The 13,559-nt window shown below is 36.2% G+C and overlaps 1 pseudogene; it reads left to right on the top strand.

Moving 5' to 3' along the window:
• LOC122144767 overlaps positions 1-13,559 on the top strand; it is a 60,946-nt pseudogene that overhangs the window by 36,683 nt on the left and 10,704 nt on the right.

Raw genomic sequence — 13,559 nt, 5'->3', positions numbered from 1 at the left:
CCTGTGCGGTGGACGTGGAGGTGTTCACCAGTCGGCGAGGTCAAGGTAGGGCAGGAACTTCCAACTTGTTTAGGGTAACTACGGCTAAGGGTTGATGTTAACTTATTTATAGAGATGTTTAGACTGTCACATTGACATGCTTTATTCTGAGGTACAAATAAAAAGGGTTATTATGTTTAGACAATGTTTGTATGTCCAACATACTAACAGACTAGAGTGCTCATTATGTATATCCACAGAAAAAAGACAGATTACAGTAGGTTCTCAAACCAATTTTGCACTAAAAGGCTCATTGATTCAAATTTGACCATTTTGTCTTGTCTTTCAAGTGACTGTGTTTGTAAATGCTCCTCTTTAAAAATGATTTTCTGTCTTATCATTTGCCTGGTAGTTATTTGATGATGTGTCTCGCCTCATAGGGTTGTTGTTGACAGCTCTTTTCATTCACACCGCACACCATTCATTACAAAAAAATACACTTGATTTCAGTGCGTCACGCTTTTGCCCGACTGACCATCATTTTCTGAAGTCTGTGACATGCTCATCTTTCACATCACACACTCTGTCAGACATACATCATTGAATCCACATCCTTTAATTGGATGGGTGTTTGTAATGCTTCATTACACTTTTTGGAATCAGTGGAATCTGTTCTAACTGATTTACATTATACTGTATTTTATTAAATATTAGCGTTTGGCAGCTAGGGTCAGATTTAAAAGGGGCACAGGTATCTTTGGTGTATTTCTCTATCCTGACATCATTTTCTGACAATTTTTATGCATTGTGTCTTCATTGCACATGGAAGGAATGCCTGTAGCTAAGGAGTTTATTTTTTAAAAGGATGACTAGAAATTCCTCCTAAGCGCTATGTATCCAAAAATAGATTGGAATTTTTTTTGTCTAACATCATGGAGGCATCTACAAAGGAAAATTAAATTGTAATGTTAGGCTAATTTTTCGAGTGAAACCTATAATTAAGCAGGAAATAATGTAGGATGGGGCTTTATTTCATTTAACTGGATTCTGAAAAATGAAATGCATGGTATGTTCACAAGATTTATGTTCAGTTATGACATTTTTTATATATATATTTTAATTTGAACAAATGGCTATTAATGCATCTTTTCAGAGGAATATGAATGTAACAGATTTTTTACACTTACAATTTCATTTAAGTGCACAGAGCACGTGTTACATAAAAACTATGATTTGGTGTTTGAACTTACGAACAGAGCTTTAAAACAAATCTATATATTGTACGAAGCGCTATAGAAATAAAGTATTTTGCTAAATGACAGTGCTCTGTCTTGTATTTGGTGTTGTCTCATAAAAATCTGAATAACTGTTTGAAAATATGTAAATATTGTTTGACTTTTTTGACCTTTATTCTCTGGGACATGTGGGTGTGTCAGAAAATTGTACAGCACCTCATTACCCAGAGTAACTGTGGTATTACTACTGCTTTTCTATAGGCACCACATACTGCCAGAGAGCAAGTTTGCATTTTCATGTCCATTTTCCATGTTTATTCGCCATTTCCTTTTTGGTCTGATAGACAAAATGATTTCATTTTACAAATTTCCACACAGATCGATTTTCATGCGAACGTTCATTGTGTTGGTGTGAACAGATGTTTAGGCTGTAAAGTTTGTTGGTAAATATTGTTTCCCCACCAATACGGCCTTGTTAATGACAGCAGAAATTTTTTTTATTTTTTTTTAAATAGAATAAAAACCTAAAAATTTTGATGAAAAGCTTTCTTCTTCTGTAGAAAATTAAGGTAAAAAGTTAAAAACATTTTTATATATAAATCATACACTGAACTTGCCATACAACTATTTATAGTCCACAAAAAAGTCTATTTAACTATATATTGCATGTCTACTAAATCTCTATGTTGGCTTTGTGATAGGAACAAACCAGAAATGTGACTTGAAATTTTGTGTCTATTCCACCTCCACTATATAATATATAATAATTATAATAATTGCTTTGAGTACTGTACATTACCCAAAGCTACCATATGGCTTTGGAAAACTTTCTGAAGAAGTTTTCATGTTGTTAAGAATAATATAGACTGAATGGGCAGTATTTTCCAGTCTTATATACAACCTCTTTATCTTTCCCATATGCATCCCTTCTATTCACCATTATAAGATCATGCAGTGTTTCTGGAACCCCTGTGTCTGGTCTCTTCCTGCCTCATGAGTTTCTTGTGACATGTTTTCATATTGCTTATGCTGTGACTGGGCTGAGTTTCAGCTGGGCCATAATGCTGAGTAATAACAGGAAGAGCAGCGGGTCTTCTGGGCTTTCCACATTTTATTTGATCCTTGCTGGGAACACTGCAAGTCAGGAGGTCACATTTATTTTCTCTGTGGGTACCATGGAGGTGACCTGTTTTCCTCTAATAACAGTAAGAACATCTCAGGCACTGCAGCACGTCTCCATTTCCTGTCATATCAGTTCACCAAGTCGAAGCATTCTTTCCCCTGTTCTCAGTCGTTAAGCATTTGATAGTCCTTTACCTGATTGTGCTAGAAGACTCTCACAGATTATAGTTTCACCGTTACATGATTATAGGCCTTTCTTTTTTTATGTTTGAAGATGAAATCATTCTCTTTTTCATATACACATGCACAAATCTGTTCGATGCCTAAGTTTCATCTAGCTAGACTTTTGAAACGTCATATGGTTTGGTCAACATTGGCACAGCTTATTCTAGCAAGAAACTGCCTACTTTTAAATATAAACATAATTTAAAGCATCTAATCACTTTTTTTATCTTGTGCATGCACTTTAGGGTGGGTTTATCTGAAGCATATTTTTATCAGAATAAAAATATAAACTAGATTAGTGCCAGACTGTGTTATTTTTCAGTATTTATATATTATAGAGTAATATTTCTAATTAGCTTTTTTTTTATTTTAGTAAAAAAAAAAAAAAAAAAAGTAAATAAAGTAATTTAAAAACAATTTAAGTGATTTTATGTGCTATTGTTCATTTTTATTATTATTTTTTTATTATATATTTCTATATAGCTTTTAAATCATTATTTCATTTTTATTAATGTTACTACTTATGTTGGCTTTGTTTTTTTTTTTTAGTATAAGTGTTTTAAGTCATCTGATATTTATGTTTTATTTTATATCAGCTTTTTATTTTATTTTTATTTACCAAAATATATATATTTTTTTAAAAATCAATAGTTTGGTTTTTCAGTTAGCCTTGGCACTGGTGCCAAATACCACAATAACGTCATGACAGCATTTAATTCAAATCATGATGCCACAGTCTATGCAAACTAGTGAAAACTGGGAAGATTGCAGAAATTGTGTGTATAGACTGTGATCAGAATTTTCAGCCTGGTCCAAAAGTAAGAAATATAAACGATATAGACACTACTATATAGTTACAAAACACACAGTCTTCATTTAAATTTAGTTTCTTCCTCAAAAATATATGTTGTGTACACACAGTACCTTGTAAACATGACTTTTAAGTTTTTCTAAGCGAACCGATAAAACCTGTGTGCCCTTACTTCGGGAAAGTACATAAAGCCAGCCAAATCAGATTAGAGATTGCCAGATCAAACCAAAAAATTGGTGCAAAATATCATCAGAAGGCCCAGTGAACCGGTCTGAGACCTGTTTGTTTACTTTACCATATTATACACAGTATTCACAAAATATTTAGGCTTGCAGTCCTAAGAGAAGCAATGTGCAGCTTTAGGTTGTACATTTAAAGAGTTATATTTAACTTAGGTCAAAGTTGAGCCCAAAAAAAAATAAGAGCTCGAGAGGATCTGGCCTGGATCTGTTTAAGATGAATAGTGTCTCTCCATGCAAAGGAAAACTCACCTTTTCCTCACCATCTGACGCTAATTCATCTCCCAGCAAGGAGGGGATCTGGTCTTGATTAAAAGCAGGGGACTGTTAAATTGGACATTCATTTCAGGATTAATGTTAAGGTTAGGCACAGTTTGCGTTTTCCCCTTTTCCACCCCCCTATTAAGAACGTTTTCAAGCCACAATGTGAACAGTAACACACGGCTTGGCTGAAAAACAGCTGTAATTGCTTAAATGCCTGCATTCCTGCCACACCCATCCTCAAAGAAGAGTGGAAAGCATAGCACCCCAGTCATTTTTTTCCTTGATGGAAGGCCAATCATTCCATTCTAATGGAGTCTCCAGCCATATCTGCTGTTTACATTTTAGTATTGTCATCTGACGCAAGTTGGTACACGCGTTAGTTTGTCTTGGCAGGAAAGCAACTATCTATGTGAAGTTAAGTGAGGTATCACTGGGCTAATGTGTGTTATTTTTAGCATCTCTCTTATACTTGATGGACTTTTTATCTGTCAAGTAACTGAGTGTGTCATTGCACAGTAATTTCATGCTTTAGTGGGTTGAGATCATACAGCAGCCCAAACGTCACCAAAGGCTGTTATAAACTAACATGGCTGCTTGGCTGCTTCCAAAACAAATTAGTTTTCCCTCTCTTTCTAATATAATTCACCCTGATTGGTCCTTTAACGCTCCATTCACACCTAAAATGGCCATGTTCTTGAGAAGGTCAGGTAAAATTGTTTCACTGACGTACTTTGTGATTTTGATCCCATCTGATTCAAGCATGTCTGTTTTGTTAAAACCTATTAAACCTAAAACCTTTTTTGACTATCTTATGAATTGCGTTTTTTTGATTGTGATATACTATATGCTAATTTATTTTGACCTTCATAAAATACCATAACTAAAAGCTTATACCTTCATTGAGTATTTCACAGCTTTCCAAAAAAATTAGTTGTTGGTATAAACTTAAATCAATCCTAAATGCTGTGATATCATATAGATTCAGAATGACATAAGTGTGCGTAAATGATGATATATTGTTCATATTTCAGTGAACTATTCTTTCAAAGCTTGTTTATTACAGTAAATGTAAAAATATGGAATATGAGCATGCAGGCATCATTAAACAAATTAAAAAACATATCAAAATGGTGTTTTTGTCAGAGCAGATACATCTAAAACAAGGCTGTGATGGATAGAAGTACAGTTGTTCATTATATTATACTACTATGTGCGTGGGATGGTGCAGAGCCTTGTTTTAGGTTTGAATTGAGTTAAATATTGTATCTACTGTGACTAAGGTCAAGGGGATGCTTTCATTTTGGTCCACAAATCACAAAACGTAATGTTTTTAGAACATTAAGTTAGCAAAAATAATATAAATGTTAATCGACATTGTGTATGTACTGTGGTATGAGCTTCACAGCGATCATGACTTTCCCTTACAACATTATTCTCATGACATTTATACCAGCAAGTACCAGACTGTATCAATGTTCATTTCCACCACTTTAAATGAGGCCACTTAAAGCCAACTGCTGTTTATGTTTTTAAATTATGTGTTTCAAAGTGGTGATAAATGAAGAGCAGACCTGTCAATTTGCTAATGTCAATTTTAAAGTCTCTAAATATATATTTATATATACACGTGTGTGTGTGTGTGTGTGTGTGTTAATCTACTGTGAATGGAAAAAAAAAAAAAAAAACCATGCATAAAAGTCCTGCTGTTTTTAAATATATCATTCCAAAGATCCTTTTATGATTAGATAAAGTAATATTTTTAGAAAGCCAGTGGCAAAATATTCCACTGCACATAACCCTTCATCCTCCTCCCTTCATCTTGGTGTCCATATTTGTAAAGGAATGTGATTTATTTCCACTACAAATACTTAGCTTTGAAATGTCCGCTGAGGGCTCTCAAAAATGAACATAACACTGTGTAACCCATAGCAATAAAGTACAATAATACTTCAGCTATATTTATCTCCATTGCCTTGTTTAAAATATGACGTTTGTTTGCTTATTAATTTGTATATTAGGCCTCATATACTCAAGGCAGAAAATGATGCCCATAACCTCCATTAGGGTTTATTTTCAAACACATTCCAAGGAAGTGATTCAGATATTTTATATTTTTGGTGTTTGCTAATGCAAATGTGCTTACTATGGTGATTTGATCAAACCCCTAACTGTAAGTGTTAAACTTTGGCTTGCAACTCATCCTGCACTGTTTGTGCTAAGACCAAGAATGATATTTCATATTGTGCAACATGTTTTTAATGTTCTAAGCAGTCAGTGTTTTTAAATTATAAGAACCAGAATATCATAGACAAGCTCCGTTGACTAAGCCAATAAGAAACCACTAATAACCTCAATTAGCAAGCACTTTTTTCAATCATATGAAATGTGAATAAAAACCCCATAACAACACCCTGACATCCACATCCAACATGGCAGTGGACAGCATAGGCAAACACCACCCATAAAAACTTCAAAATTTAGTTCAAAGTGGTGTTGTGTTAGAGGATATTTGTAGAAATAAACCTGGTCTGAACTGACCGTTCGCAACGACCCGCCCTCCTTAGTTACCGTTGCTATCCCCAACAAACAATGCCGCTCTCACACTACACTTTTGTTCTCACGGAGTGAAAAATACATCGCAGACCAAAGAGAAAAAACTGACAACGCATCGACAGACAAGACAGAGCAGGTTACTTCTGGTATGAAACAAGGTCTCAGGATTCTCAGATTTAAAATTTTGTCATTTTTAAAAAAAATCTAACAATATAACGTGAAACCTTTGAAAATTGTTTTAAAAAGCACACGCCATAGTTTCATAACTTTAGATTGTCGCAGTGACCGTCTTTTTGCAGTAAAGGACCTGTCATAGTTTAATGATTGGGAAGATGACATGAAGCGACGCAAGGTTAGCTGCATTGAAAACAGATGAGCGCACGTGCATATACAGCCCCCGATCGGGGCAAAGTTCATGGGATTTTGTCCACAGAAGGATAAGAGCACACTTTTTAACACATTATTTTATTATTTCACACTCAGTATTTTAATTGCCATTTAATTGCCAAGCCATGCATACAGTGACAGACACAATAGATTTTCTGGTACGCAAAACAAGTACTTTAAAGGAATTCCTTAGCTTACTGCCATTTCTGTGGCAGCCAATAACAGCGCAGTTTAACTGTATTTAGTTATATTGAAAAAGTTTCAATTCAGTCAATCTTTTTAACCCCATTTTAACATGTATTTCTATGGAGACCGGCCGTAGCTGTCGGGCAAGATGGCGGATAGCAGTGGCATACATAATATCAGCGTTCTGATTGGTCAGATCGCCTGTTAATCAAGCTCTCTGCGAACGGTCAATTGTGAACAAACGTGAATGTCCTTTGCAGCAGTGGTTCTCAAACCCTGATCATGGAGGACCTTTAGCCCTGCACATTTTATATGTCTCACTTATCTAACACACCTGATTCAACTCAACAGCTCGTTAGTAGAGACTGCAAGATATGAATTGTATCTGATAAGGGAGACATACAAAAATGCGCGGGGCTAGGGGTCCTCCAGGACAGGTTTGAGAACCCCTGCTTTACAGTACACTGTGCCACTGAAAATTCAGCTCATATGTGCAAAGCCATTTCTCACAGCAAAAATTGGGAAATGTCTGACTGCCTTTTGCTAAAAAGACCAGCATGATGCCGGATGACCAAGGGAGGCTAATTAAGCTAGTTATGATGCCTGATAGGATGCCTGACACCAGCATCCAAAACTCGACATATGCTGGTGACCAGCAGTGCTGTGACGGTAGTAAATGATCTCATTTTAAGGTGCAGTGGATCAGACAAATGTGTGCTTTGATCTGCATTTCACACGCCATCAAGTTCTTGTTCTATAATTAGCTCTGGACGCACTTGACATCTTGTAAAACTTTAGGGAAGTGCTGAGTCAGAAACCTGCAGGATAGAAAATGTGCATATATGCACCACAACTTGGACTCATCTGGTGTCACCTGTCATTGCTGAGTCATTCAGAACAAGCCCAGCTGTCAGTGCCCGTCCTGACACACGGTGGATGCGACATATGCCATCTCTAGGGATGCTCACTCTTGGCTCAAAGATGAAGGAATATGCTGGAGGTTTCTCACAGATTGTGACAGGATACAAGGTGTATGGCGAATTGACGCTGTGGAAGAAAACTGCCTCAGCTATCCATCTGTCTCTGCAGGAGAGTACCAGCCAGCGGCTCTAATCTTTCATCTTCCCCCATCTCTGGACATTTTTATCGAGCACATTCACTATTTCCTGATGCTAAAAGTGACAACTTTAGATTCTGTGTATTGTGAAGCACTGAGCAAAATCTCTGGTGACTGACAGTGAAGAGTAATTTATAGATTATGTTTTTATCAAAAGTAAGAAATTGTACACTTATCAGAAGATGCTTCCCTTAAGGCAGCAGTCTTGAACTCAAGTTAACTGAGACTAGTTGCAAAGCTACAGCAAATGCAAGTGCTTTTACAACCGTACATTTTAACTACACAGTTACACAGCTGGTCCTTGTAAATCGGGCAGCTATCAGTACCATTAAGAGACCAGCAACATCATGATCTGGCTTTGATGTAATGGTCAGGGGATTATTTAAATTCATACCAATTAATACACTACTGTTTAAAGGTTTGAAGTTCGTAAGAGCCTAGCTCACCAAGGCTGCATTATTTAATCATAAATGCAGTAAAAGCAGTACTCTTGTAGCATGCAGTCTTAATATGGAATTGCATTAGAGTTTTATGAATATAAATATAGGTATAATGAGCTGCATGGAAGAAAAAAATATTTGCAGGCTGGATTTTAAGTATAAACTATTCATCCTTTAGGGGTCAACTTACTATTTGCTGGCAGTTTGAGATCCTTGATTTAGGGCAACCTTCGAAGACTCAATATGGTATTCAAAACCTTAACTTCCACAGTTTACGTGACAGTGATTTCATCATCTCTACCTGAACTTGATTTCTGATACAAACAAAGCACGTCTCTCCTGTGTTGCATGTTTCATATTTTAGATTATTGTTTGTCATCATACTGAAGTGTTTCACCAGCGGTTGGCTAGAATTTAAGGGCATATTTGAGGGTTTCATGTTGAATACCTATTTTTGGTGTACACATTGGCCTCACTTCCAAGTGCGTATGTGCTATGCCTTTAAAAGGCAAAGCAAACCCAACACTGAGAAACACTGAGACGTTAGCCGTTTTAACAGGTCTCTGCAATTTAATACCTCACTAAATTGAACAATCAAATCAGGAATGTGATAACCTACGCACATTTGATGACTTTTTTGGAAAATACTAATCGGTCTAAGGTGTTTCTATTCCAGCAATCCTGTTTCAGATGCTACTCTGAAAGAGAGTTTCATAGCAGTGTGCTTTTACTTATTTAATAAGCTATTTAAACAGCTTTAAAACACAAAAAAAAACACAAACTTGTTAAAATTTTGTCATCACTTACCCTCATTTTGTTTTAAATCTGTGTGAGTGTTCTTCATTTTGAAGAACATTTTTCAAAATATCTTTTGTTCTATATAAAGCAAGAAAAAAATGCAGGTTTGAGTAAACATGAAGGGTGAGAAAATTTACATTCACATATTTGGCAGACACATTTATCCAAAGCGAATTAAATTGCATTCAATGTATGCATTTTATCAGTTCTAGCTGTCCCTAGGAATCAAAACCATGACCTGGTCATGCTAGTGCCATGCTCTACTATTTGAATTATAAATTAAATTATAACAGAATTTTCATTTGGGGAGAACAATCCTTTTAAGTCTGCATGGTGAAGGTTAGAATGCAGGTAAATTCATGTGATTTGGGAAAGTCCTTTCTTTAACAGATGAGGCTGAGAGTGCTAAGGGTTACCAAGACCCAGCAGGACCGATTACTGAATTGAGAGACAAGCTGCAGATATAATTGCTTTCATCAGTTCCTCTCCTGCACAGGAAATTAATATTAAGTGTCATAACAGACTCAGCCAATCTGTCTCTCCAAAACGATCCAGTTCTGGCTGAGCTGATTGGATGATCTGTGAATACAATGACGTTCATCCTTTCAGCGATATGCTGACATTATTCGCAATCGTTCTCTCACGGCCCTGATAAGATTGATATTGGTGGAACAGGTCTTGCTTGTTTCTGGCACAGTAAAAAAAAAAAAAAACATTCCTGCTCGACTTTCTTTATCTTCTATGAAGACATATGAATTATTCATGCTTTGACATTTGCCAGTGGACAGAATTGAAATATTTATCCCTTATCAATTTACCTTGTTTATTTTTTGTCTTTCAGGAAATGTTTGAAGCGCTCTTCCTCGCGTACGATGAGGGTGTGACGTTCCAGCAGTTTAAGAGCTTCCGACGTGTACGAATCAATTTCAGTAACCCCAAAGCAGCAGCCAGCGCTAGAATAGAGCTGCATGAGACACCTTTCAGAGGAAAGAAACTTAAACTCTATTTTGCCCAGGTGAGAAGTGGCTTTAGTTGCCCAAAATTTCTATAATCTTTGTATTTCTAAGAAGGGTAACATTTACATAAAAAAGAACATTTAGGAGTGAAATGTAGACAACAGGTTAAGATACAAACTATGAATTCGTCAAGTAATATGGTGCTTCTGCCTGATTAGATCTGAATCAGAGTTGATTAAAAAAATGATACCATGCTGCTCTAAGTGTGCAATTTCTCTGCACCAAATGGAATCACAAATTACAAGAAAAGACTAAAACTTTTATAGTGCCATGCGTAAACATTGATTGAACAAACTATAGAACTATAGAAATATACTGGGACATTAGGGACTCTGTTCTTTATGTACATTTGATCATACATCATGTGTATCGTAATCCTTCTGTAAATCATGTCAGGGTCTCTAACCCTTCTCAGTGAGCAGGAAATTAACTCATATTCAATGAGACAACTCCAGTACCACTATTTGAAAATCTGGAATCTGAGGGTGCAAAAAATATCAAAATGTTGAGAAAATTGCCTTTACAATTTTCATAATTAAGTCCTTAGCAATGCATATTATTAATCAAAAATTTGAAAGTTCAAAAAAAAAAAATAATAATAAAAAGTTTTGATATATTTACAGTAGGAAATGATTTTTGGCATAGAAGAAAATTTGATAATTTTGACCCATACAATGTATTGTTGGCTATTGCTACAAATATACCCGTATTACTTTTGACTGGTTTTGTGGTCCAGGGTCACATTTGCTAATGACTACATGGGAAACATCTGGATTGATCCCAGCATCAAGTGTTCCAATCAGGTCTTTGTTTGACTGCATCCTGGACTAACACACTCTCTGGCTCTTAGGTGCAGAATCCAGCATCCGAAGGAGACAAATTTGCACCTGGCTCCTCCCCAGCCTTCCAAACAGTATCTCATCTCTCCTCCTGGCTCACCTCCAGTTGGCTGGCAACAGATTGATGAGGCCAAACCAGTTATTAACTACGACCTGCTTTATGCAGTTGCCAAGCTTGGCCCAGGTCACAGTTACAACTCACTATGTCCTTTCTCTCAAACTTTGCCTTTTGGCACCATTATCCTGGTCCATCATGACCAATGGTCATACCCACACCTGAACTCTTAAGTTCAGGCTTGCATGCTGGGACGTCACGTAGCATGCTACAAATCCTTATTCTCTCAAATCAAGCACATCCATTATCCACTCGGTTAGCCATTGTCTTGAATTGTCCTCTTTGCTGCAGTGCAGGTGATTATGTCCACCATCCTGTTCCTAATCAATGCACGCTCTTCTTCGGCTGACCTTCAGGCATGTGTATGTGTGTGTGGGCAACTCCCATTGTGCCCTGATGAGCGGTTACTGTAGTCAGTGCTTCTGGAGCTGTAATGTGTTTTGATTAAAGCGGTCGTGTAGATGCTTCTGTTTATCTGAGTGTTTGACAGTGCAGATGGGGGGCTATGTTTGGTATGGACCACACACACTTTCATACAGTGGGCCTGTGAGTGCTCTGGCCCTCATGGGAACAGCTCAGCCATCTTGGAGCAAATAAGCACATTACAAAGCACCATTGGGTGACCTTTTCAGTGATTCTGGGTATCTCCAGTTCCCAATTAACAGTTTTTTGATAGCATTGTGTATTCAATAACAGATGATGACAGTTCTTCCATAACATTATGTAATTCTACAGTTAGGTTAGCCATAAATCATCTTTGCCCTTGTCTTTCCATTGTCCACCACTATTGTACCCTTATGGAGGAAAAAAAACACATTGTGGTGGTACTATGATAGCAGATGATAATTTTATGATATAACCATAATGGTGTTGTCCAATAAGCCAATTAATACAGGAGACATTTTACAAAAAGCTTCTCAATGTTAACATGAACTAAAAAAGATTTTTTAAAGCATTTATCAATCTTACTAAAAGTTAATTTCTACACATTTCAAGTTGTATAAATTAATTCATCTTTTGCACATGCTACACAGTAAAAGTGACTTCTTATTGAGTTTTAATGTTTTCCAGCAAAAATATTGAAAAAAAATATTTAAAATCAATTTTCTTCATATGCGTCCTTATAATTTATCAAACTTGTAACTAGTAGCATTAGATATTTTAACATTAGAGGCAAGCACTGCATTTTAATCACGATCTAAACAAAGATGCTGCATACATGCACATGAGCAGGTTTTGATTTAAATTAGATCGTATAATTTCGAAATTTGAAGCAAAAGCAGAATGTTCTGACTTTAGCAGAAATCAAAACTACAAAAGAAAATATAACCGTTTTAAACACTTTTGACCTGATTCAGCATGTGCATGGACCCACACACAATCGTGAACACACTCTAGATTTACTTATCAGTAGAGGTCTAAACATTTCATCTATTGTTATTATTGATATAGCACTATCTGATCACTTCTGATATATTGATCTCTGCTACTACTGTATCTAGATCTGTCTCTGTTAGAAAAAGATGCATTAACGAGAACACTAGTGTGCTATTTATGAAGGCTATATCTTTAACACCAAGCATTTCTGCAGACTCCGTTGACCTTCTCCTTGATTCCTTTAACTCAAAGGTTAAGAATGTTATTGATGATATTGTGCCTATAAAAGTCAGTAAGAAGCCTGGCAGACAAAAATCACCTTGGAGAAAATCAACTGCAGTATAGAGTATGAAAAGACAATGTAGAAAAGCTGAGCGGATGTGGTGAAAGACGAAACTTGAAATTCACTATGGCATCTATAAAAACGGCCTTCATGCTTTAATGTGGAACTAGCCACAGCTAGACAGACCTTCTTCTCAAACCTTATAAACAGTAACTTAAAACAACACTGACTCTTTTTTGCTACTGTTGAGCGGTTGACAAACTGACAAACCACCCAATTCATATTCCCAGTGAAATTCTCTCAGACAGCAAATCCAAAGAGTTTGCTTCCTTCTTTTTCTGAGAAGATCAATAATATCAGAAAGGCGACTGGCACATCCTCAAGTTATGCAGAGGTCAGACAGATTCGACCGCAATTTCAAAAATAAGTTACTATGTCTGTTTTTGAAGCAATTGATTGCACAATTTTTGGAAAAAATAGTACAGCACGTTTAAATCCTCAACCTGCTATCTTGTCACACTTCCCACATCTTTTTTCAAAAGTATGCTTAATTGTTTAGAAGCAGATCTCTTA

This window comes from Cyprinus carpio, unplaced genomic scaffold (assembly GCF_018340385.1).
Source record: "Cyprinus carpio isolate SPL01 unplaced genomic scaffold, ASM1834038v1 S000006759, whole genome shotgun sequence".
NCBI classification, from domain to species: domain Eukaryota; kingdom Metazoa; phylum Chordata; class Actinopteri; order Cypriniformes; family Cyprinidae; genus Cyprinus; species Cyprinus carpio.
Note: the sequence above shows the minus strand (reverse complement) of the source record. Positions and strands in the feature narration are given on the sequence as shown.